General features: G+C 50.7%; 1 protein-coding gene across 3 annotated transcripts in view; it reads right to left on the reverse strand.

Moving 5' to 3' along the window:
* The window catches only part of ANKRD11 (ankyrin repeat domain 11), a 136737-nt gene that overhangs the window by 57749 nt on the left and 51945 nt on the right, over positions 1–27043 (reverse strand). The window contains exon 2 of one of the 3 annotated variants that reach the window (XM_009273071.2): positions 18386–18473. The exons of 1 other annotated variant lie outside the window; for it this stretch is intronic. The gene's annotated coding sequence lies outside the window, so the exon portion shown is untranslated. Of the gene's footprint in view, positions 1–4111; positions 4129–18385; positions 18474–27043 lie in introns of those variants that run through there. One more of the 3 variants, XM_009273072.2, reaches the window with a different exon arrangement.

Consider the following 27043-nt stretch of genomic DNA (forward strand, 5'->3'; position numbering starts at 1 on the left):
CTTTCTTTTTTTCTTTTTTTTTTTTTTTTTAAATCAGCAGTAAGTTTTCCATAGTCTAAGTCAATGTGGAATCAAAGATCATGCACGATACCATTTCCACCCTCTTGCATTTCAAAGCCACACTAAACATTTCACAGAATGCAGAGGCAAAACCCTTATGCCACGAAGAGGGCAATTTTCTGACTTTCTAATGTTAGAAAGCACCTGTTTCTAGTTCAGATGGGCCATAATATATTGTCCATAAGCGTGTGTGTGTGCAGGGAACACTGCAGGTCCGGAGCTGGAAGCAGGCTCTCCGACCTCCCAGCCGGCTTGCCACAGCCACGCTGGATGGATGGGAGTTGCTGGATCGGGGCACTTCACCTGGCTGGTTTCCTCTCCCATCCTTATTTTTCTGCATCTTTAGCACGTGAGTCAAGTCTTAAGCTGAGTTTTGTCCTCATTTTAGTGCAAGTTAAACACGCTGCTGCTGCCATCAGCCTAAGGGCGTGAGTCACCACCAAGCCTGCACACGAAGCAATTTATTTAAAATTCAAGGGAAAATGTTAACACCTCAGTGCTGTATGGGTAAAGTCTATCTCTACCCCATCGCGCCCAACTGCTGCGCTGCAGCAGGTAATCAGCCAGGGTAGCTGTGTTCTGGGCCATCAGAGACCGAACTGCCAGAGCTGGGACACGTCTCCAGCCCTGCCCATTCCCAGCAGCTCCCACAGCCTGGCCTGCAGCGCACGGCGGGGCTTCACCGGCTGGTGTTCCCACCTTCCACGCAGCGACGGCAAGGGAAACACTTCCAGGAAGTTCAAGAGACGAACGGCAAGGAAAACTCTAAGGGCAATTACCCCACAACGTGCTCTGAAACGCAAGTTCCTTCCCAAGTGGTCAGGGCAGGCTCGGGTTCGGAAGGACAGCTGAACGTCGCCCCTGGGTAGAAATGATACCTGGCAATGTTTTCTAAAAAGTGGTATTTATTCGTTTTAGCAAACCGTAAAACTCTTCGCTACTCTGAACTTTTTCTGGTTCTGAGTTCCACAGGCTTTACATTTTTTTCAGTGCTAAATTCTCCCATACAATAAAAGGCAAAAAAAAAAAAAAAAAGGTGCTAAATTCTCCCATACAATAAAAGGAAAAAAAAAAAAAAGAAAAGAAAAGTTGTCATGCTTTCTCTACTACTCACCTCTGATGGCTACCCTGTAAAGCTATGTCCATTAAGCAGCCTTAAAAACTTTAAAAATATAATCTTACTGCAGAGTTAAGTTTGCCGATCACAGTGAGCGGGCCATTACACAAGAGCACAGGCTGCAAACAGTACCGTGACACCTAGTAAAGGTCAGACCCACGTTATTTACTTATGCATTTGAGATGAGGACACGACCCAAGCCATCTCTCATTCACCTCCTGTAAACTGCACATGCCTCCTCCGGCCTCGTGTCTGCTGTTCTGCACTTCTACCGGAGTCCCTGCCCGGGGACCTCACTGTGATATTCAATTCCTACAGCGACGCTGCAAGTTTTCAATACGCTTTTCAGCCTTTCTAATGACTTCCTATCCTACTTTCTTAACAATTATATCTGCTTTCCAGCGAAATAGTGGTTCACACTGTTTTTCGTGAAACATCGCTATGGCTTCTTCCCGCTTTCCATCGGCCATTCCAATGTAGCTGCTCACTACCAAGTAGATCAAGGAATTTATCCGGCTTTAAAGTATTTTCGCAATTTTTTACATCCAGTGCCGCTGCCAGCCCGGTTTTCCTCCGACGTGCCTGCACGCCACGGCGCAGCGGGCAGGAACGAGGGGCGTCCGCCTGTGTCGCAGCCAGAACAGAAAGCCACTGCTAACATCCAGCAGCAGTTCCCTAAACTGCGCCCTGAATTAACGTCGGATCAATAGGCATTTGGGTGACTGAAATCGCCGTTACCGCTGCCTGCCTCTGATCGACTCAGCCCCGTGCCGCGGCGGGCACTCATGGCTTCACCTGCCTAGCATTGCTTTTGTCAGAACCGCTGGCTGAAGCCGCCTTTGCTTCCCCTACCACTTGCCATCTCGTTCCATCAAATGCAGTAATTTTTGGGGCCATGCCCCAAGCTGAATCGCGGAGCCTGCCGGGGTTGAAAATCCCTCCGCAGCGAAGTTCCTCTGAACTGTGTCAGCTCCTGGACTTGTTTTTCTCGGCGGCTGGAGAGGCAGGATGGTGATGGCACGCGCCAGCACCACCTCGACACAGCTTCGAGACCCTCTTGTACTCCCAGGCTTAGCACATGGACACCATCAAGGTACTGATGCTCACAAGAGCTGCAGCTCAGAAAGGTAGCTAGCTCGGTGTGGTGGGACTCGAGGGCAAGGTCTCCAACCCACGCTGCCCGGCTAATTTGTCACTTGACAGAGGTCAAACAAGCCTTCACAGAAAATAACACGAGTGACAAGACTCCTTAAGGCCAGACATCGGCTACAGCTGGCTTAAATGCCACTCGCTAACAAACCCGTCCAGTGGTACTCCACCGCTGGCTGCTGCACTGTACCAGGAGCCACCAGAGACAGACCTCTGGAACCTCCTGTCCCAGCCACGGGGCCCGTTGTGTTTCAGACCTTTCCCGAGGCCATCCCGGGCAGCGGAGCGGCCTCCCGCGCCTCCCGACACGTCGGATCACACAGTCCGGCTATTCCAGGACTGCATCACTCGGTGGCCGCCTCCCGGTGCCAAAGGGGACGGGCCCCATCCATTTCGGTCTCTATAAACCTTTTCACCTTAGAGCCTCATGACTGAGATTGAGAAAGATTAAAAACAGCTTTCGCAACACAAAGCGTAATTGTTCACTTTAGGTACCAACCAGAGGGTGTAAGGACAAACCGCGTGTTTCCCGATCTCGGTATGTTTTTGCAAGCAGTGGTACGTCTCGGCCACCTCCGGCACCCCTCGCTTCACCCCCCGGCCCTCTCCAGCAGATGCTCTGGGCACCACCGGATCATTCCCGCAACCTCCATGCTTTTTAGCGCCCAGAGGTTCACTAATGCCACCGGCTCGCAGCTCTCCGCAGCCAGATTATCCAGGCTGAGATTATCCGCGGCGCAGAGGCGAGCCAGCTCAGGGCTGTTAGCCGGGGCGCGGCGCTGCACCAGCTTGGCCGTGCTGCTCCAGAGCCAGTTCTGACACAGAAACGGGAGAGCTGTTTCCACGTAGTGCCCAGCCTCGGCTATGACATCCCGCAGGGCCAGAGCTGCTGCATGCGGCGCCCACATGCCTGCCCTGCGCCGCGGGAGCCGGCAGCGCGGTCGACGGGCACGCCGGCAGCTCCCGTGGCACAGGGACACCGCATGAGATGCAAGTGCCACGCTGCAGCGCCGGGACGCACCGGGGCTGCGCAGGAACTGACCCTGGTAAGAGGGGCAGTGCTTCGCCACCGCTCTGAGCCTGTGCAGGACTCCTAGGCTGCGCCTACGCCATGCACCCAGCACATCCCACGATACTGAGATATACGGGATATTTTGGTATTGGAATCACAGCGAAATGTGGCTACGCTGGCCCTCTGTTAGGATGAGTAACAGCTAATTAAATGAATCTGGTATTCTCCTCCAGATCGCAGGCTTAACCTTTGGACGTACAAACCAATTCTGCCATGCAGAAGACACTTTGCCATTAGCCATTTTTCCCTATTTCTGCAAGGATTTATGTGAGTCTCTGTTCCCCACTTTGTGATGGATTAATTTACTCTGGCATTAGATCAAAAGGTGTTATCAAAGGAACAAATGGAGAACCATACACTGCTTTCATAAAAGATACAGGTACTTCCCAGCGCACCAGAGCTTTGTTCCACGCTCTCGATGATGACACTTTGCAAAGGTTGCTATAAATTCTGGGATTTTATGCTTACTTCATGCACAGCCTCTACTTACAGCTCCTCTGGTACAAGCTTCTGCAAATTCCTCTAACGTGCAATGTTGTCCTGCTACAGCAATGCAGAAACACCAGCCAAAACACTCTCTCAAGGCCTGGCTATCGTTGAACAGCAACGATTTGTTACACAGGAAGGTTTGTGAGCTGGCTTGGGGTGATGAGAGCACCACGACACCCAGAAAACAACAGGGAGCACACATGCAGACGCTGAAGGATCCTGACCTTTCTGCTTCTCCCTCAGCCACCTCAGTCCAGACCTTGGGATGATTCCCTCTTCCCCACCCCTCGCCAGATCCTCCTCCAGGCTTTCCCCTGCTCAGGCTCAATTATTCCGTTGGTTACAGAATAGAAAGGTTAATGTTTCGGCCTGCTGGATTTGTGCAGGTCAGTCCAAAGAACCTCTTATTTTCTTACATTTTACATTACACAACTCTTACTACCAGAAGTGCCTTTAAAAGCCATTCTTAACTTCAGGCTGGGACAAAACAGCGCCGTTATCACTCCATCAAACAAAACATCTGTCGTGTAGCTGCTAAGGTGTTTGTAACGGTCAGTAACAAGGGGCGACACGCATGGACTGAAAGAATATATGAAAGGTTACAAAAATAATCTGCTGCAGGTCAATGCTTACCTGCAGCTCTTGGGAAGACGAGCAATATCGCACATAGAGACACCGGTACTGTGCAGTGCCGGGGTGGTGAGCCGGGCTTGTCTCAGGGGAGCGGCCTTTGCTCTCCCCATCAGCCGGCACTGCGCTGTCCCTCTGCTCCAGCAGTCCACACAGATGGAGGAGGCCAAGGACCAACCGTTATTTGTACTGGTTTTTACTTCAAAAAGGACAGGCAAAAATAGCTGTGGACATCACACAGAGCTGGTCTCCATCTACCACGATTTTTGCAGATGCTCCACTCTTGCTAAGATGTGAACTGGGAATTTTTTCTTGCTTTCTAAAAACTGATTCAGGAACACATTTATTTCAGCACTGAAATGTGCAGGACGGTCTAGCTGTGCAGAAGGCACAACTCAGCACTTTGCAGGAGTGGTACATGCAGTGCACAGACACGGAGCAAAACGCATTGATTAGGATGGGGCTTTGCATACTAATTTACATTATAACTGCTCCACCCCCATTGTATCAGGGCCCGTGAATGGAGGCATTGTCTCAGGGCAGAGCATTCTTCATACCGAGCCCCTGCAAATGGGAGCCCTGGTGCTACGTAATAACAAAAACAAAATCTCAGCAGAAGTCCATTAGCATCCAAAGGGCAGGAGCCTGAATGCATCAGAAGAATTCTTTGAAAAGTAAGAGTGAAACGAATGTAATAAAACGCTACTATTAACTGATACTCATTGTCCAAATTAAACCATCAGAAGCAAAGACCTTGACTCTCAAAATGCATTCAGCGCAGCACATGCTGCAGAGCCCGGGAACAAGGCTATTAAAAATTTTAAGCCCTGGACTCGTCCCAAGTATGGATTACTTGATTTCTTCATGAGCACTTGATCACATGGAACTATATTTGGATTCCCAGAATAAAAGCTCAAATCTTCAGGAGGGTGTGCATGGCTACACCCCACACACATGCAAATCCCCACTTGCACCCACACCACAGAAGATGCACGCCGGGAGGCCAGGAACCGCAGGAGCTATTAAATGCCCCAAGATGGGAGCAGGTTTAAGACGACGACAGAAGAAAGCCCAGCACTCTTCAAAGAAGCCGGGCTGAAAGCAAGACAGAAGACTTTTCTAGAAATGGCGAAACAACAAGTGCAACGTTTCCCTCTTTCTGCAGATGTCAGGAACACGCATGGCACAGCAGCACTGATAAGGGCAGACCTTTCCGTTCAAGGAATGCCTGTGCCCCTCCGAGGCAGGGGAGAAACCACAGATTTCTCCACTACAGCAGAACATACGATGCCATTTTGCAGTTATGAGTTGGTTTGCTGGTTCGTTTATTTAAGGTACAATTCCCAAAACTCTTACATACTAAGATAAAACCTCAGCTATTTGTTGCTTCCTTAGCTCTCCTATGGCCACTGCAGATCAACAGCCTCCAGGAGCGTCCATGCAGTGGCCCTGAATTCTGCCGGCCAGATGAGCGAGGAGCCAACCCTGGAAGCTGCTGTCGCAGCTCTGCCGCAGCCGGCCGCCCTCACGAGCGAGGAGCCAACCTGGAAGCTGCTCTCGCAGCTCTGCCGCAGCCGGCCGCCCTCACCGGGGGTCCCACGCTCTGAAGCAGCTGAACTAAACCAAAGGGACAGGACAGTGCTTCCCCTGCCCAGGCCCCTCACTCCCAAAGCCAGCCCACAAAACTCACCTCCTGGGTTTCAAAACCTACTCGGCTCCACGTCTGCAACCTACCGCCCAGCTGCTGTCTCCTTTTCCCAGAGGAGTGGGCGGTTAATTCACACGCCACGTGTACCTGGGGCTTTTCCCCATCCGCCTCCCAGACTCCCGCTGCTTCAATCCTCTTTTTACCCCTTAGCTCATCCCTGAGCCCGGGACTGCTACGGGGACGAAGTACATGCTCCCCCATACCTGCACAGGCAACTAAGAGGAGCAGCAGGCAGGTCAGCTACTCGCACTACAATAACACATCTCAATGCACCATTTAAAAAAAAACAAAAACCCCAAACCAAAAACCAAACTCTCTTCTAATTTTACTGAGCCTTCAAGCTCTCGCCTTTGGTGTCAGCCCGCGGCTGGCAGGCAGCCCCGGCAGCGCCCGTCCGCAGGCACACAGCTGAAAGAGCAGCTTAGGCGGAGGGCACGGATGCTCTGCCTGTCCTCCCGGCAAGCTGGCTGCTGTGTCGTTGCAAGGTTTCTCAAGCACTTTGTTAGCAGGGGCTCACTGTGCGAGGAAACAAGAACAATCAAAGTAGCAAACTCCAAGTGAGTAACTCACTGAGAGCAGACAGGCCGGGCCGGCCCGACCAAGCCCGCCAACTTTCCTTCTGGAAAGTTGAGATGGGCTCCAGCTCCAGTTTTCCTCTGGAGAGTTACGAGATGGGCTCCAGCTCCCGCAGCTCACACCAAGTTTTCGGTCCAGAAGGTGTTTTCCTGCGGTATACCGTACGCACGCTGCCATTCCTACGTCACAACGAAGTAAAGGGCTCACCTCTATGTTTTACAGCATTACGGGACCGGCGGGTCACGAACAGATACTCATCCGAGCTGCTCAATACGGGCAGCCCCTTGGGAAGCCACTTGCTCTGCCAGAAGCTGAGAGGTGTGCAGAAGGAGCCGGGCGCACTCGAACGGTGTTGTGCTGCTCTCAAGAGAGAGGGCAAAGCACAAGCATCTTGTTTAAAAGGCGTCGGATAACGAGTAATCCCCCCCACTGCTTTTGTGCACGTTAGCCTGGCCCCGGGACAGCAGAACGAAAGTCACCCAAACATCACTTTCAAATTTTCAATGTCATTCTTGCAAAGGGAGAGCCTAGCAAAAAAAGTCCACTTGAAATGAACCCTAGAAAATTAGAAGGTTAGGGAAGTGTGAAAATTTTATATAAACAGTGTGATTTAGTAGTCAAGGCCTCCTGGAAATACGGTTGTATTAGAAAATTGCTACATCACCGCGGCGTTTCCCGTACCATGCTCCAGCACAGAATATTTCACTTAGTTTCTTTTCTATATCGCTTCATGAACCCTACATGTGGACATTTCAAAACAATGCCGCTGCGGTGCCCCGACACACAGGATCTGCATATCAATGTCCCCCCGGCCTCTTCAACTCTGCAGAGAAAGGCCGTAATCTGGGTTTTGTTCCCGGCCTCTCGGCCCCATGGAGTGGGAGCCGGGTTATGCAACCTCTATTCACCCTCCCCAAGCCCTGGGAACATCTTTGTAGCCCAGGACAGGAAAGCTGGGGGAGGAGGAGGAGGAGGAGGAGGAGCAGGGATGCCGCCCGAAGACAGTTCGGGAGCCAGGCTGGGCGGAGGGATGATTGCGCTGCATCAACCTATTTGCTCTCCTCCTTCATCGGAAACCTCCGAGGGGATCGGTACGGATCCTGCGCGTGGGAATCCACGCAGCGAGACCGCAACCATCCCCAGCCGATTCATCCAAAACAAGCCCATTCCGGAAAGAAAAGGCCACGCCAGAAATTGCAGGAACGGGTGCATTTAAGCAGGAGGGGGAACGTTCAGCGGCGCTGGGCTGTGCATGGACCAGCTTGGACAGGCAGTGGGGGACACCCTCCAGGGAAGGTCCCCGGGCTGCCCCGGGCACACAGATGCTCCAGACCCACGCGGGGGAGCGTTTTGGCGGGGGCAGCAGCGCCCTGCGGCGGGCGGGCGGCCGCCAGCCTGGGTGTAAGGGGGTGCCGGCATGCAGCCGTACGGCGAATGCAACAGACCCCGGTTCACCCTGCAAATGGACGAACGCGTTTCGGATGATGCAAGTTCCTCTGCACACCCCTGACCCAAGTGTTTCTCCCACTGTCAGTAATTAATACGATTTATATTTTATGCTAAAATCAGCTACCCAGGGATGTGCTTCCCACGGCGGTGCCGGCACACCCGTTCCATCAGCCAAACCTCCTCGTTTCAGTGGGGGACAGGAGCTGTAAACGAGGTTTTACTTCTGTAAATGAACACCTCCCCTCCCACTGACCAAGTCCAACCTCCGCCTGCACCCGGAGAGAGCCCCCGACGCAGAGACCAGGGGAGGGAATGAGCAAAACCATCTTTTCAGCCCCGGTCCCTGCAAAACCACATGCTGCACTGCTGCTCGCACGCAGCTGTTTGCCATGCGTCCCTATTTTTGCACAGCCTATGGAACAAAAATATAGGTAGCTATGTGAGGTGAACGTTTGCACTGTTTCACAGTGTGATGACAGCCAAACTAGGGCAAGCCTTAGCCAGTGTCCTTTAAAAAAAGGGAAAAAAAAAAAAAAAAAATCAGTGGGAGAACAGTGAGCTCCCAGGGAAGAAAATGTCTGTTATCATCTAAGATACTTACTGTGCACTAGATGACTGGGGAAAAAAATACATATACATATCCATACCTTTTCACAGTTTAAATGGTAGATTTTTTTTTTTTTTAAATTATTTTTTTTTAAAGACACAGAAGTAACTTTTACTGGAAAGAAGGTATTTCATACACATTTCATGCACCGAATTAAACTCAAAAGGAGTTTTCACCTATAACACTCCTAAACTGTAATCTGGTAGCCCACTCTTGGTGCAAGCTGTGGGCAACTTTATTGTATTTCATGGCTTCTCCGCCATGAATAAAAGCTATTCTTCTGCTGCACTGAAAGCAGGAGCCCGGCAGGTAACACGATTCCAGCTCTGCCGGTAAAGGCAACTTGATATCGTTCTCTAAAAGGGGAGAGGAAAGTAAATTACTTTAATTTCTATTAGAGAGGACAGACTCCCACCAGAGATAGGGTCTTTCTGTTGGAGCACATCGCTCCTCGCAAGCTGGAGGCCCGAAACGGAAAACATGGAGATTGAGGTGGCGGGCGGCCGTCTCCTCTCAGGAGGGATTTCTGTTCAGCCGAGAAGCGGGCAACGCCGGAAAGCGGCAAGACGTACGGTCTTGCGCGTCCCAGTCACTGTGATGGTCTCGGGACAGTTCCCAGTTTAACGTGAGCGGCTGACCACCAAACAGGAGATTGGGCAACCCTTCGGTTGCAAAGCAACCGCACTCGGGCTGCAGCCCGCGGTTTTGCTCTGTGTGCTCTGCAAGTTTTACCGAGCGACGGGACAGACGTTAGACACCTACGAGACAGCAGTCCTGCCCCTGGGCTGCCGGCAGGCAGAGGAAACCCTGAATGCACTAACACTGCACAGGCTCATGGAAATTAGGAATCGGGTAATTTTAAACGCTTTCTCAGTGAAAAATGTTCTCAGACTTCGTTGAACACGCCAGATAAAGCCTCTGTTCCTGTAAAACCTGATGCATGATTATCAGTCAAGAACAACGTATTTACCCTAAAATTGGGTAATATTGTTTTATGGTTCTTAATAGTTCAAACCGACAATGCACCGCTCTGAACAGACGCTGCCGAGCAGTTTCTCAGCCTTTCATCAGGACTGCGTAGGCGTTGAATTCTGGAGCTAATCACCTTAGCAACGGCTCTAAACATATGTGCGGTGACATCAGCTGATTTCTGAAAGCTGTAAATAGAGGATAATAGCACCAAAAAATTCTGGATTAAAGCCAAGACCTAAAAAACATACTATTAAAACACAGCCTGTAATTCAATGTATGCAAACTTGTTTGCATCCCCGCTCCCCAAAACCTGTGTAATTACACACCTACCAGCACAACTGGTGATTGTCCCACTGCAGGCTACTCTCAGCTTCAGAAATCTCCCAGAAATGAGGATTTAATAGAAATCCTTCTTCAAATTTAATTTTAAAAAGCCTGGAGAAAAATCTGCAGGTAACTCCACACACCATGAAGTATGGCTAAAGGAGACCTGCTCCAACCTACAACCCTGTCTTTACAGCCAATGAGTAGTAACCTCAACTCAGGAGAATTATTTGTAAATAAGAAAATAAACAACGTGCTCATGGGCTTTATCACTGACTCATGCAGGAACTGTGAACAGGAACTGTGGCAAACTCCGCTTCAAGGACGTGCTGCCAGGCCTGTGTCTTTGGTAAAGAAGAGTTAAAGCAGCATCAGGCATGAACACGCAGGAGAAATCCATTTCTGGAAGGCTGTGCTGGCGTGCAGACAGCATGAAAGGGGCATATTCTGAATTACCTCATGTTTGGTACCTCATTAAGATCTTAAACTGTCCGTTCAGGGAGTCCCTCAATCAGCCATCAGCGTAAGACACGAGGACAATATACTTTTTGTTTTCCTCGTTTCGTTGTGACCCATATTTCTGAGGTCTGTTGTGCAGGATGTGACCCGGCCGACCAAAGAAACCCTTGCAGTGCCTTCACGTTAAGCTGGCACGCTGGGAGGAAGGGAGAGAGAGGAGAGGGGAGAAATGGGCTTAATAGGATTTTCACATATCAGAAAATATCTTTAGCAGGCCCATTTATGCAGAGTCTTAGCACTTGCTGAACTTGAAAGCAAAATTTGCTGTCCAAAGAACACTGCTTGCATGCTAAGCGGACCCGAGGAACGCTGCTCCTGCAGCACAAAGCCACCCGGCTCCTTCACCCTCGCCTCGGGACGATTAAGAGAGGCGCAGCGCAGGCCTTCTACATCAGGGCGAGGAAGGTGCTGGGGGGGGCCTGGCATCGGCGCTCACCATGTGCCGCCCCTGTCTGCCGCGCAGTCGGCGAGGTCCCTCGGGTGCAGCACGGGCAGCGCTTCAGGCCAGGTCCTCGGACACCGGCCCGGCCCACGAGGCAGCCTGCCCACGGCACGCTCGCCTGCAAAGGCACCGGCAAATCAAGCTTGTCTTATTTGTGAAGCGCCCTGCATTAAAAATAAAAAATAATAAGGCTAGGGAAACGGAAAATGAAAACTTGACAGCTGCATCAGAAGAAGGATGCAGCATGGAGCCAGAAGCAAGAAATTCCCCCTCCTTTCTTCTTATAGGGTTGGGTTTTTTTCCTCTGTCAATTAGAGTTGCGAGGAAATTCAGTGAGTTGAGATCAGCAGTGTTAATCGTTATTGCATTTGAATTTAATTAGCATTATTTTTTAACGACAGGTAATTTACAGTGCCTCACCTAAACGTGGAAGTCGGGTAGTGCCTTCTGTTCACTAGAAAACCACCACACTGAAGATAATCCTGCTATTTGCTTTATGCCTTTAATTTCTGTAATCCATGGTTACCAGTTTCAGCGAGACTGCCATGGTTACTTCCCTGCTCCTTTTATCAAAGGCTCCTGTGTGCGTCTCGCTGGAGTGGCAGCACTTCTGCCGAGATGCTAAGAATAGCAAAGCCCCTTTCCCGAGCGCTCGGTAAGGTGAGATGCAGGGGGAAGGATGAAGTTTCTGAGAACCGCAGGGGGAGACGGGGACCGTGCAGGCGGGGGCCAGCCAGCGCGGGATGCGGCTGATGGACGTCCCACGCGAGGAGGTGCAGCAGCATCTCCTGCTTTCTGCCTTTCTTCTCCTTGCACGAGCCAAGGCGTAGGCTAGCAGTCTGCCCTCAGCAGACCTCTAGGATGTCTGTTTGGCATCTTTATCACCTATTTCGTTTTTTTGGAAGTCCCTCTCCGTAGCTCGTATCACAGTTTGTGTACCTCAGAGCTTTCGGAGTCAAATCTTCAGAGACACCCTAAAATTCTGGATCGCTATTTCAGCGTGAGATCCACCGTCCCCCAGGTACAGCCAGCACATCTGCGGGGCCAGGCTCCTGTCTGGCCACGAAGTGACCTGTCACCATCACCCAAGAAAATGACCGATTCAAACAGTCACGTTGTTATGAAAGAGACATGCTGAACAGCATCTCGCACAGGCTGAGCTCGTTTCCCATACAAGCATCACGTCTCCGATCAGCAAGCTCTCCAAACTGGAGCTGGCCAAAATCTTAAAGCATTTTGAATGCTTTCGCTAAGCTGTACATCTGTGAGAGGTAAAGGAGACGCTGCTGAGCCGGAGGAAGGCAAGGCAGAGTTCTCGGGATGGGAAGAAGCAAACCCGGCATCGCTGAATCGCTGGTCCTGGGACTCAGGGCCTCCCAGCGGCGATGCACCGGACGGAGGGCTGCCTTAGCAGGGACCAACCGACCGCAGAGCTGCCAAGGAAGTCAGATCCCCCTGAAGCCCGACCGTCTGGCAGGACCAACGGAGAGTTTAAAATATTTTACACATTACTGCCCTATAAAAGCTTTCCTATATCCAGAGCATTTGCAAATCTAAGTCGGTAACACCTCAAACCTTTGCAGGGATATATACGCTCAGCAGCTGAAGGCAACAAGCATCACCTCATCATCTGAAGACTTCTGCCTGATAACCACAAGGCCCCGTCAGAAGCACGTGCAATGCTGAGATGCTGATGCGGCTCAGCACGCCTGGAAAACACCTTCCTTTCCTACAGCCTGTCCTGCTTCCCGCAAGGTCCCACTGCAGGGCAGCTTGTGGGTGCTGCACTGGCCCTTACGGTATCGGTAGGACATGAGACTGGCCGTCTCACTTCAAGAAGGGAAAAAAAGGCTGGTGCCAGCATCCTCGCAGGCCTCGCAGCCCGTGGCTTCGCACCGGAGGAGCCCAGGACCCCCCTGGGGAAATGCAAGCCGCCTCGCCTCCGAGCAGGAGCTGCAGCTGCTGCCTGCCCCCGGCAGCCCCGCTTCCCTGCAGCAGCCCAATCCGGTGACGCACACCTGGACTCTTCTGGAAAGAGCTACGGTTTAACTGTAGGGCAAACGACGTTCAAGGATAGCTAAGAAACATCAGAAAACTGCACAAAAAGCACAGACATTCACCCTCTTTTCAGGGACCTATGCCTTTAAAAGCAAATGCTCGAACATCCTACGGTAACTGGTGCACATGTGCCTGGAGATAAACAACATCATGGGACAGGTAAGCTAGTTACTCATGATTTATCACGCCATCTCCCCATCTAATTGCATAGCTAAATGGTCAGTCATTTTAATCCACCGTAAGCAGCTTATGCTTTCTTATGTAGCTCTGCGACATTGCTCACTTCCTGATTTGGAAATAATAATTCTTTAAGTCTTGCTCTAGGAAGGTGTGAAAACCACCGTTTTCACAGTAACCCTGCACAGATTTTCAGACTTGTAAGATGCATGCATAGGACAGACGTCTCCTGGAAGAGGGTCCCGAACGTCTACTTCATGCTCAGTGTTGAGCAAAGCAGAGGATTTTTTGTGAGGGATCACAGAAGAAATTTTACACCCGGCTGCAAGCCCTTGGTGCCAGTGCCCTATAATATCAGAACGTGTTTCTAATCTTACCTTGAATCATACCCTTAGCGAAAATCTGTTCCTTATCTTCTTTCAACAAATTAAGCCATCTCCTACGATACCATTCTGGCATTTTATTTCTCCTATGAACAAGGCTGGTTGTACTTAAATCACCATGCCCGAGAGCCCGCCTGCCAGCACAGCTCCTGGGAGCACTGTCCGGCCGGTGGCTCTCCTCCCTGCCCAGCTACTGTCTCGCTGCATGACACCGAACGCCCCTGCACGTTGTGTTTCACTGTACCCGCTCCTGCAACGGGATCAGCACCCACCCCAGCGATGCTGGAAGCCAACGCGACCCAGCCAAGCGCACCCTCCCACGGCACACCGCACCTTCGGCCGCACACCGTGCCCCACCAGGTGAAGTTGCATCATCCTCAGCGCCTGCTCTTCAGCATCTTTCACCTTTGTGTCCCGCTGCCGCCAGCCCGCTCTGGTCACGCACCACAGGTCCTTGCTCCGTGCTTTCTCATAATCTCACTCATTTCTTCCCTACTAACAGCTGACTGCTCTCCGGTTTGACTTCTCCATTTACTCGCCACTAACTTAACAGGAACGGGGCACGACACCCTGCCCAATTTCTGGACAGTTTTTGATGCTTGCGGATTCTAGTGTAGCAGTTATATAATTTTTTTAAAATTGTATTTTCAAAATCCTTGGAGACCCACACAAATGAGCATAAAAAGCTGCAAGGATCCACCAAAAAGGTGTCCCCACGTGCACAGAGACCCCCCTGTCCCCAGAGCCTGGAACAGTCAAAGCGCATTTTAGCTTTTCCACACAAGTATGTGGATAAGCAGAGGTTACAGAACTTATGTAAAGACTTAGGGGAAAGAAATCAGGTTTTGGGTTACATCAAGCTTTCTTCACTGCTCGAAAACTACAGCCATTGAAAGTGAAAGCTCCCGCTCTGCGGGACCAAAGAGCTCGTGCACGCCGCTCGCACGCCTTCCGCTCACGGAAACAGCCGCAGCCAAGGGGATTTTTCTGACCTGCAACCCCGGAGAACTTTACTCCCTGAAACTACCCGTGAACTTAGGCCAGTGATCCCAAGTCAAGCCTAAAAATCATTCCAGATACCGAGCCAGATCAAAAGTCACTAGCTGGAACCGCCTGCCTTTGATGCCCTAAACCCCTGTTACCGATACTGGGCGAGACCGTGGGGCAAGAACTTTTCTTTAGCTTGATACAAAATTTATTTTACCATATGTAAAATTCATTTGTGTAGTTGCACACCCTAGCAGGCTTGAATGGGGCGACGGAGTATTTCAGCTCCCAGCGCAATTTATTATTTAAAAGCAGTAAAATTACATTGCTGATAGGAGAGCCCAGGCTGAGAGCAGCGGTGATGTAATGGGTAATGCAGCTCCGCTCGCTGTATGAACCGCGCTGTACATTAGCGTGCTGGCGAGGGTGGTTGCTCCTATCAATTATTTATAGTCTTCTGGCGCGCAGCCTGGAGAGGGTCACATCGCTGAAAGCTAACTTTATCTTCATTGTTCCCAGCCTCCTGCCCAGCTGTCACTCTGCTTGCTAATTTAATACACCCAGAGCAGTGTAAGAGGATGCAGGACTGCAGGTTGGTTTTGTCCCTCCCCAAGCTGGAAGAGGAAGGTGGGCTCTTACCGCGAGCTGCTGGGGTCTCAATTATCTTCGTTAAGGTGCTGATTTGGCTTTTTAAAATCTGCGTTTGAGACTCCCCTGGTCGCCGGGATGACCGAAACGCGGAGCGTTTCAGGCCAAGCGTGCTCCAGGGGTGTGAAAGGTGGGACGTCAGCGGTGCGACGGGGTTCTCCATCTCTGTTACCGTGCCACACGAAGGGCAGGCTGCATGGCACGTTTTCCTACGTATCACAGCAAGAGCCATTCAATAATGTATGTAAATATGAGGGGGGAAGGAGAAAGCGCACTTCAGCTCTCCAGGAAAAAAAAAGAAAATTAAAAAAAAAAAAAAAAAAGGAAAAATCTCTCATAGGTTTTTGTTTCAGCTACAAAGCGAAAGCGCACAGCCAAGGTCTTATTCACCTGTATTTCACCACCAAGGAAGGGACAGCGTCCCGTTGTACCGGCCCACCACGGAGGAAAGCAGCTCTCGAGGCTTTGCCCCTACAACTCACCAACACACCTCTTCCACTATTCGCCCAAAAATTACATCTACCATGACCACTTTTCAGACCTTTGAAATATGCTCTTAAACATGCTGGTTGTTTGGCCCGGTATCTATATTAAAGCAATAAAATTTTAACTTTAGCTGCTTCAGGGTCTCCGCCACTCAAGAGATGCTTCCCTAGGAAATCACTCCAGCAAAAATCGGGTACGTGAAGATGAGCTGCTGCTTTTGCAGCTCCTGCGCTTAGTCCTATCCCACTGACCAACGGGATTCACATACCCCGTACGCTGCATGAAATATCTGTCCCATGCCTCAAACTAAAGTCAATTCCAGCCTAAATAATAAGGCATTTTTCAAGTCTTGCGAAGCCAGGAAAATAACCTGAATTTTCCTGCGATTAGGACTGGCTGTCTCAAGCACCCAGGTTTGGTTTAGACGTACAAAACAATTCCGATGATCGTGTCTGAAAACAACGCACGGCAATTTCATGAAAAACACAACATTTGCACAAAAAGGAAGTTGTTGAAAAAGAAAACACAGGCCCAGAGGAAGCAGGTTTGTTCTTCTGCAGCACAAACAGGGGCCCGGGAGAGGCTCCTGCTGCGGCACCGCCGGGGCCGGCACCGTCCGGCACGGCAGGCACAGCACCTTTGGTGGCACCCAGCAGGGGAGATTTCCTCAAATTCAGCGCAGACCCCCAGCGCAGCCACAGAGGCTCAGGTAAGGCAAAGGCAACAGCCAAACCCTTTCACATTAGCATGATTCAGGCAAGCACAAGATAGAAAATCGTAATTAACCTTCAAGCAGTGAAAACCAGCAGTGAGGGTTTTCTTCAACTTTTCTGCACTACAAAAATCAGGAGAATTCTGCCCAAAACTCCAAAAGGGGGGAACCGGGACAACCGTGGGAGGAACAAGCTGGTTCCCGTCCTAGAACCGGCACCACCCAGAAAACCGGGTTTTGACCAGGAGCAGAGCCCGGAGCGTGCAGACCACACGCTGCTCCCACCGTGCCGGCATCTTCAGGGCCTGTAGATCCTCTCCGAATCCAGGATTATTTCCATGGCAACTATCTGGAGAACTTATTAAGTAAAAAAAAAACCAAGAACAGTTTGAACACACAGAACCTACATTCGTAACATACTAGCTGACTAAATTAGCAGCGCTAAGATTTTTCGTAATCAAAATAGATCATGTTCTAGCAACTCAATCTTCTCTTTGCCACAGCTAAAAAGAAAAATCTGATAGTAATATCAATGCGGGGGGAGGAGGAGGAATTATACGTTTTCTAAGACCACAGCCCTATATCAAGCCAAGTCTTATCCCATTCAAGTGGTTCGAGAGACATTATTTTAATATCTGACGGTTCAAGTACTGTTAAATAAGGCCGAGTTTCGAAGAGATGATAAACTTCATTGCAAGGAACCTCCTACAGAATCAAAAGGATGACTATCATGTGACACAAAGCAGTTCTCTAGTACAAAAATTCATTGAATCACCTCAAATTTGTACCGAAAGAAAGCATAATTTGCAACTCTGCCCTTCCATTCTTTGTGTAGTACCAGGTATCGCTCGCCTGCCCACTGCCAGCCCAAAGCAGGGCTGACATGAACGCCGTCCCACGTGTGCTGGCTGATTCGACAGACACGATAGCCTGCTCTCACGCCTGATCCCAACCAGGCTCGTAGTGCCGAGCGACACAGCAGTGCCAGCGTGGAAAGCCACTGGAGCTGGCTGCCTTCTTGCGCTCATTTACAAGCTAATCATCTTCCTCACTTCACTCAAGCATTAGTTTAAACAGAAGAGAAAAAATCAGTGGTCCTTTATCATATTTAGCTTGAAAGATTCATGAGTTTGGAATATTTGCTCTGAGAAAGGACAATTTGCTTATTAAAGCTAATTTCAAATAAATTAAAAATTAGCAAAACCTGTTATTGCAACACTGAAAAGAATTCATCTTTCTCGATTTCATTATTCTGTAATCGAATTCCTGTTTCCTTCCAGGATCGGGCTGCAAAACAGCAGAGGAGGCGCGACAGAGCGCTCAGGAACGGTCATAAACAAAGTAATGTGTTTCTGCCTCCAGCAAGGAGCACGCTCCCACCTACGCACATCGACTGGAAGAAGGCAAGGGGGGACGGGGACACGCCAAGCATTGGGCTCACAGAGCACCACGTGAGGACGCAGGACCCAGATGCGGGGCTTGAGCAGCCTGTCTGGAAGCGGAGATGCGTGCAAGCTGAGCAGCATCCTCCGCTCCCAAACTCGCAGGAATTTAGTGGCTATGTCGGTACTGACGCAAGGCTCGGCATTGCAGCAGTGACTACGGTTCCACCTAAGCACAGGGACGAGTAAATTACCAAAGTTTTGGCAGCACTCGAAAACAAATGCTGCCCGAGAACTTCGTAACAACAATTCAGAGTGAGAAGTAAATCTCAACAGGAATGATTTTGAAAGTGCTTTAAAAAAAAAAGAAGTGGTTAAATGAACTGTTGGCTCGGTCACTAAGTCCAGCCAGGGAGATTATATGCATTATTGATTTACCTTAGAAAAACTTGGGAACTCATTTCCAATGGTTTCTAATGGAACCTGGATTTTCTCAGTCCTAATCTGCCTCGTGAGGTTGAGCCTCCTGCAAGGAAATACAATACCACAGCATTAAAATGGCAGCTGTCAGATGTACAACAGCCCCATTCATTTAATGAAGAGAGTGCAACGGTGATAGGGATTTTTAAAGGCTACTCCAAAAGGCTCCTTTGCAATTAAATAGGGTGGCGAGAACATCGTGGTGAGGATGGCCTTGTGAGTGCCTATAGATAACGGTGTAGACCTGCAAGTCTGGGGATTTACAGAAAACAAAGGGAGGTTATGAAAAGTTTATTTCTGTAATATCAGCTTGCACACACTATCTATAGTCCTTTCAGAAGCAATGCTGATTAGTGGTTTGAGCTGAGAAGTGGCAGTTTTGAACCTCGGATCCATTGTCGACTCAGCCACAAACGTACAAAACATTTGGGCAAGTCAGTTTTTCAACAGCCACAGCTGTAAGACGCGCAGAGTAATGCTTTGGTTTCTATTCTTAGCAAAGCACGGGACGGAGACAGCAAAGCATATGTACAGCCAGTAAACAATTCTTCCGTATGATAATCAAAGCCATTTTAAAATAGTAAATTCCCATCTGAACAAATTAAGATCTTTATGAGGGTGCACGAGCATCAGCCCCCATTTGCAGACGCGACGCGCTCAGAGCGCCCGAGAAAAGGAAGCCGGTTTGTGGCAATCTCAGCACAGAAGGCCGCAGCCTTCCCCCCCATCTCGCACCACGCAGCGGGACTCGCGGCGTGCCGGATCAGGCCACGTCCCGAGCACCAAGCCTCCGGCGCCTCCGGAGCTGGACAGCCCCCATCTCTGCAGTGCAACGCCAGGAACGCACCCCGCTCCCAAAACCCACGTGCTGGGTGGTATGGGATGGAAGCGGAGAGAAGGGGAGTCCTCGCCCCCCCCCGAGAGCTGGGGAACGGGATTTTGACCATGACAGCACACCATCAACCCTTAGCCTCTGCTTCAGCAGCAAAAGCTTCTCCGCTTAGGGAAATGTTGTTTCCTCCACAAAACATGCTGTAGCAGGCTCAGCCTTCTGAAATGTTGGTCTGCTTTTTTAACAGGTGAAAAGAGTATTATCCTTTTATGTACCCAAAGCTAAAAGGAGAAGACTGTTCTCAACCCTTACAGAAAAAGATTCCTTTAATACAAAACCAAGTAGGGAATATCGTAGCCCCAAAGGAGGCTTCCAGAAAGGTGTGAGCATAGAAAACAGAAGCTCATAGCAGGAAGGAAATTGTAACATTAGCTACAGGCTTTGAATACACACGTAGATCTGCATCACCGAACATGAACAGTAAGCAAAATATTCAGTGCCAAAGAACAAAAAACAACATTTGATCCTCAGTTATTTCCAAAATTCATCTGCAAATGCATCCTGCCTTAAGACAAATGAAAACCAAGGCGTGATGGATATACGGCAATTAACGGCAACCGTTATTTTCATTATTTGTAGCGTCTTGCTAGAAAACAAGCACTGCCCTTAGCCCTGAGACATCCTGTGGAAGCAGCCGGCCGCTTGCAGAAATCACCGAGCATTATATTCTGCCCCTTCTCCAGTTTAATGTCTTACCCCGCAGCTCCAGAAGCTCCTGGCTGTCCTTCCCCCTCCCTTCTTGTCCTCCTCCAGCTCCTTCCCCTCCAACCAGTGTTTCCACCTCCCTCCCCTCCTGGCAGCGGTGCCGGTAGCGTGCCAGATGTCAGCCTGACCCTGCAGCCGCCGTTTCGGGTCAGTTATCGGGGTTACGGTGCAAGGGGAGCGGTGAGCTCCGGCAGTGGTTCCCACCTCACCAGGCAGAGAGGGGACGGCTCCACCGCGCTAGCGATGGGGTCTGGGCACAGCTGGCAAATTTAGTTCCAGGCTTTTTTTCCTGCTAATGAACTGCCGCAGCAGAGCCGGCAGGAAGTTTGAAAGACCGCTCGCGCATGCTGCAATGAAAGATTTAGGCACCGAGAGCTGGGTAAGGTGACCCTTGACTATGTTAAGCGTCAGTCATTTTAGAAGTGTCACTTACTGGACGAGGGGAATGGATGACCTGCAAGAATAATTGCACACTGAAGGCAAGTGCTGAAGTTTCTGGAGAAGGGATGCTGCTGTTTGCTGGGAGGGCGATGCCACGGCACTCCAAGGAGAACCATTCGAAAGACATCGGGCTGCTGCAAGGAGGTAGCAGAGGCAGCCATCGGGGAACTCGATGTATATTTAAAATGAACCCAGACCTGTATTCTTGACCAAACTACACTCCTTGAAGGATGTGCCTCCGATGAAGGAACGGCTCCAAGGCAACGGTATGCAGTTTGCTGGAAGGAAAGGGGAAAGCTTCAAGCCTGACATAAGCCAGGGCTCAGATTCCTCTATCGTACAGCGGCTGCACCGCAGATAAGGCTGCGTCAACTTTTCCATTTGAGCACTCTCCCCTCTAAGGTTTACAGTCAGAGTGAAAATGTTTTAGCCAGGTGGAAACTTCACATACAGGCTCCCAAAGCAGGGAGCTGCCCGTGTATATAAAACATTACAATGTCACCCGCCCAGACTTGGTTTCCCTCCATTGGGAAAGGGAAAATCTCATCTTCCTCCCCATGAAATTCTTCACATTCCTCCACAGCAGATAAGCCATACCCCTCCGTCAGGCTGCTCATCTACAGTGAGAGCCATACAAAGTGCCCCATAACATCAAACAACCCGAGGTACTGAAACACAAGTAGGTTAAACGTTAACCTAGGAGCGAAGAGAAGGGCATGCGACCGCAGTGCTGCGATCCTGCCCCAGTGCCGACAGCCCGGCTCCGGCGCGCTGCCTCCATCACGGCTCCTGCCCAACGCCACCCGCCATGCCCCAACCTCTCCCGCTAGCAGGAGGCGCTGGCACCCGCCGTGCCACGGTTTTGGAGAGGAAGGGAGGTTTTGGACAATAAGGGTATTTCTCACCTATAGAGTCCATCTGCCTGCGGGAAGGGGGGCAAGGAAAGCGAGGTGGAAGTTGGCACCTGGGCCTCCCATCACCGTGCCCGAAAGCGGGGTGCCCGCAGGCAGGACGCCGCTCTCCCCACCACCACATGTGCTGCAGGCTCCTCCAGACACATTTTCCTGGTTTTGCGTTATGGCAGAGTGAGAGGCAGCAAAGCCAGCTCGCAGGCTGCCAGCTCGCACCCGTTTGGTGTCTTATTTTTGTGTGTGTCAAACTACGAAGATGCTCCATTTCCAAGGAAAGCGCCGGAGGAACCCGGCTCCCCCGCAGCCCCCCAGGCCAGGGGCTGCAGGCACCTGCCCCTGCGCCTGCTCCACAGGCGGGTGCAGCACCCAGCACCCAACCCCGTACGCCGGGGAAGTTTCGGGGCCTCTTGACTTGCATGGGGGATGGGGAGGTATTTCGGTACCAGCGAGCGGCACAGCCCTCCCCCCTGCATGCTTCACTGCAGTTATCCCTGAAGACAGAAAAATTTGTGCTTGTTTTTCTGCTGCTGCTGAGCAGCTATGAAATGTCTCCCGCCACAGAGAGCCTGAACAAATCCCAGCTCCTGAAGCAGCATCTGAAACCAGCTTCTCTCCAATCTCCATCACAATTTCAAACCTTTAATTTACTAAGGGCTCGAGTGAAAGCAACATTTGTGTTTGTTTACCGGCCACAGAGGAGCTCTGAGCACTCGCGGTTTATCACATTTACCCAACAGATATATTCTGGGGAGCTTCTTGGACCAGCCGTGACTTATCACAAATTACCGGTCACAAACTTTTCCTCCCTGTCCCCGTGAGAGCCCAGGGACCAGTCCCTGGACGGCCAGGCAAGCCACCCACGCACAGAGTGCTTCCAGCAGCCTTCCGGGAGCGCTTGAAACGAGCCTGGGTTTCTCTGTTTCCAAGTTCAAATGAAAAAAGAAAAGAAAAAGAAAGAAAAAAAAAACAAACCCAACCCCAAAAACAAAAAAAAAACAGAAAGGAGGAAAACAGCCTGATTTTATTCTTCTTCCTCTGTTAAATCCTGGAGTGCTGGACCAAGACGCGACAGTTTTCACCCGGGGAAGCACCCTCACAGGCTCTGTGGAAGGGTAGAGGCCATGCGGAATCTGGAAAACTTTCCCCCGTTACCTTCGACGAATTTAAGATCCGCTGCTCTATGTCAATGAAGCAACTTTGTTCTTTCTGGAGGGAACGGACAGATTGCGGGAGAAAACTATATCCCAATTGCTGCCAAATTCCACAGATTTAGTTATTAGTAGGCAATTAGGAACCATTATTAACACTTCCTACTACATTAAGCTCCATTTGCACCGCATCTCTGCGCCAGCCTGGACATTTCTGACGGAGCGGCACTCCGGCTCCAGCGCGCACGTGGCATCACGTACTGAAAACTGTGTCTTCCTGCTCGCTGCCTCCTGGGCCCCTTCTCCACAGATGTATTTAATGCAGTTGTCTTACAAAATAAAATTGCAAGTAAAAAATACAGAGATTAAAAATGAGGGATGGGGGGGGGAGGTAAATAAAAGCGTGGCTACACAAAGGAAAAACAATTTTGCTCTTGTTTTTTAACTCACAATCAACATCTGAGCTATTCAGGAACTGGTGCACTGCCCTCCAACCAACTTCAATTAGGGAATTCAAAAGCAGTCAGACAAAAGAATGCCTGGGAGTTACTGCACCGCACAGAGATATTTTTAGCAAGAGCTGGGAGGCTGTTTGTGGGACACTGCTTTGCTTCTATTGCATTTCAGCTTTTGTATTTACATTTGCAGGACAGTAAGATTTACTAGGTCAGAGGGAAAAAGAGAGGAGAAGCAATGTAAACGATGTGAATAATTTTGCTTTCTGATACTCTCAGAAGGTATTTCAGCAAAAGCTGATGGAGACCAGAGAGAAACAGAACAAGATTTGCCTCCATCTGCTTCGAAAATCGTCTTTCAGCAGAAATCTCAAGTCACTCCTTTTAAAAGGGTGATGTAAACTAGCAAATACAGCCCCTGGAAAGGTCCGTACGCCCGACACGCCCCAGCAGAGCAGCCGTGCAGAAAGCGAGGCCGCCTTCGCCCACAGCAAAGCTGCGGCCGAATCCGTCCGGTGACCTCTCCCCACCCCCTGGTCACCAGATGGATTCACAAACGGCACGGCGGCGACACCGGGACGGGCTATCGCACGAAGACACCCATCCCAAACCCACAGCCATAAAAGCCATTCAGGTCTTCAGTCCGGAGTGCAGAAGTGCACGACCAAGCCCCAACAAGCCGCTTCTGTTTTTCAGAAGCCATTTCCTAAAAATGACAAGCTGCAGCCGCCCTCCCCTCCGCAGGCTCGCCAGCGCCGCCGGGAAGGTGCCTGCAGAGAGCGGGGAGGTGAAGCCTGAAGCCCTGACCCCGGCGGCGGCGGCGCAGGGCCGGTTTTGGGGAGCCGTCGGGCGCCCCGCCGCCTGCGCTATCGGCATCGCTCCTCCAGTGCAGCCCCCTCTTCCGCTCCCTCCCACCACTGCGGCAGCGCAGATGGCAGCAGTGTGACCTCGCTGTTCCTGCCTCCTTGTTTTGATCCTGCAGTCTTGATTGTTCAGGCTAATCCCACACTCCCAGCCTTGGCTGCCAGCCAGGACTGTTATTAATGGCACAAAAGCTTCTCATTCCAGCTACTTCTACATCCGCTAATGCTGTTGTTCTCTTCTCTCGCTCCCCCTCTTGCCACATTACAAACTGGAGCTGGAATATATTTTACAAGGGAAAAAAAAAAACCCTCTCTGATCATCCTTGCACGCCGAAGGCTCCACCAGAACCGTACAGGAAAGGCTCATCAGCTCCAGCAATAATTACTGATGCCAAAGCAGTAAGACCACCCTGCTCATCCAGCGATCGGCTCCGAAGCAATAAACAGCACACAGATGTGGGGAGTTTCCAGCAATCCTTAAGGAAACCCAGGATCCCAGGCAGAAGTATGCACAGCTGCCCGCAGGGCCCGAGGGAAGGGCTCTCCTGCCCGGGGCAGGAGAAATACCAATGCTGACCAGAGGGCCGAGAACCCAAGGATGGACAGCCCCGCGGCCGCAGGGGCACAGCACCCCCGGCACGGCACCCATCTGCTCTTCAGGTGGCACCGGGGCCTCGGCTGCCTCGCTTGGGAAACCGCCTGCTTTCCTGCCCCTGCTCTATGCAACAAATACTAGATTCAAGTAACTGTGAAGCTCTCATTAAAAGCACGGACTGAAAGAAGGCTTCAAACTATCTGCAATCTAGCCCCTCACGTGCCAGTCTTTTATGGCAGGTCATCTCTCCCTCTGCAAGGAACCCAAAGTCCCCCGTGCAGGGCCTAAGAGCCGTACTCAGGTACGTCCCCTCTGCCTGGTGAAGGCTTTGCCCAGACAGCCCACCACACCGACTGCTCAGCTATACCTCATCCTCCCTCTGCTTTAAAACACGCTCCCCAGTGAGAGGTTTGCAGGACTGAAGCCCCGTGGCAGGGATGGTTGGTTGGCCTCACCGACCAGGGGGCTGCTGGCACAATACTGGGTGCAGGTCCCATGTCAGCTCGACCTGCTCGGACCCAGGGCTGGTTCCCTGGGAGGGGAAGGGATGAGGATATTCATCGGGGCCTTCTGATCTACCAGGGACCAGCCAGCCATGCCCACCACGCACAAACCCCTCGGCAGCTGCGGGGACACAGCTCGCAGCGACTGTGACACAAACCCCTCGGCGGCTGCGGGGACACAGCTCGCAGCGACTGTGGCTGCAACTGCTCACCCAAAAACTTGGGTCATGAGTCAGCCGAGCAGAGCAGGTCCTCAGCACCGCACTCGCCACACCGAGGGCCACCAAGCTGAAGGTTAATGAGGTTTAGAGTTGCTTTAAACTGCAAACCCAGCAAGAGGTATCTGTCCCTGGGACCCTCCCGTGGGAGCAACCCCACCTTCCCGTGCTGCAGAGTGGCCAGCATCGCAGGTGCTGGGAATGTGCCGCACAGGGAGCATCACGTTGGTGCGGTGTCTGAAGAAACCTGCCCGGTTTTCAGCCCAAGCTGTCGTCCTGGTGAGATGATTCACCATTCTGCCCTCGCTACTTGTCAAAATGCAGGAAAGGAGAAAAGCAGCTATGGGAACATTTCTTCTGATTAGGAAGGTCAGTACATTTTCAATAAAGGGCTCTTTAAAGATAATCTCATTTCAGTATTTACACGTTAAAGAGGTTACAGAGATCAAGACATAATGAAGTCAAGAAGGAGAGGACAATAAAAGTGTGGCTGGGATATTACAGTGAGTGGTATCTCTAGCCTGTTGGTTTGGACTACAGGAGGGCTAAAGCAGCAGGGCACAGACCCCGCGTACCTCAGCAGAGGAGGAGGTTCAGGCACCAGGAACAACTGGCTGCTGCTCACTCATGAAAAATCAGTAGCAGATTTCTGAATGCAACCAGCATCTCCAGCTTCTCTTTTTCCTTAAATACAGCACATCACCCTGCCCCGACGGCGAGCCCCTGGCACCTGCCCGCTCCTCCCCGGGCGCACTGCTGGCACACTCAGTCTGACAGGCTCGTGCAAGCACTCGCGTTCTCCCCGCGAGCGAGCGCACGCCACCTCCCACCCCATCCGACACAAACATCTTCAAACGCCGCAGCAGCTTGTACTATAGGCAGAGCCCTTGTTTACCAGCACGCAGGCCTAATTTAAACTCCTGAAGTCATCTCCAGCCTTTCGCTATAGCAACCCCAGCGAATCTTCCCACCGTAATATGTGCAGAGCAGCTTTGCATCAGAGCTGTACGTCGGCTGAGGTTAAATCTGACATAAGTAAAAACTTAAATATCTGCCAGCAGCTCCCGGCGTCAGCAGTGGAGTTTCACAAAAACTCTGCTCCGAAGGCAGAGCTCCGGTGTGGCTCTTCATGTGCCACGGATTAATCCCGAGGAACTAAAAATTCTCCTGAAATGCTCAACTCCCACTCCTCCGGGTGTTTGAGGAAACCGGCTCTCATTCTCCTCTGCTCTACGTGCACTGGGTTTCTGTAACGCGCACAATATGCCTTTTGCTTTACCACAATTCAGTGCAATGGTTTGGGGACGGGGGGATGCACACCCCAGCTCGGTGTACAGTGAATGAGGTGACCAGGAAGAGAAAGTTTATGTCAAGTTTGCAATTATTTCTCTACTGGGCTAGAGAAAATTTTGGTGCCTGTTCAAAGTTACCATGCTTCGTTGCAGAGGGTGGAAGAGACTAAAAATAATCTTTATTTAAGTCTACTTAACAGTCGCAAGATCAAGCAGAACAAAAGGAAAAATATATTCTGAGGGAAATGTTACTTCTAGAGCTCAAACGGCACTTGAAGTCCCCATCAAACAACTTTCAACTGAGGTTGCACAGAACGAGGAGGAAGCAGGGAAACCAGCATGGATTACCAGATCACGGGGGGGTAAAGCAAAGATATCCGGAACTGCAGGTATTTAGCACAGTTGCATCAATAATAGGTAAGTTGGAGTGCCCTCGTGAAGCAACTGCTTTTTAAGAAGTAATTGGTGGAGATGGCAAGAGAGACACAGACGTAAGGGAGAAAAGTGAAGAAAGAACAGCAAAAATAGGAAAATAGTTCAAATTCATAAAATTAATTGTTTTCAAAGCCAAAAGGACTTGCTGGAGTCATCTC

The sequence above is a fragment of the Aptenodytes forsteri genome, unplaced genomic scaffold (genome assembly GCF_000699145.1).
Source record: "Aptenodytes forsteri isolate BGI_AS27 unplaced genomic scaffold, ASM69914v1 Scaffold271, whole genome shotgun sequence".
Taxonomy (NCBI): Eukaryota; Metazoa; Chordata; class Aves; order Sphenisciformes; family Spheniscidae; genus Aptenodytes; species Aptenodytes forsteri.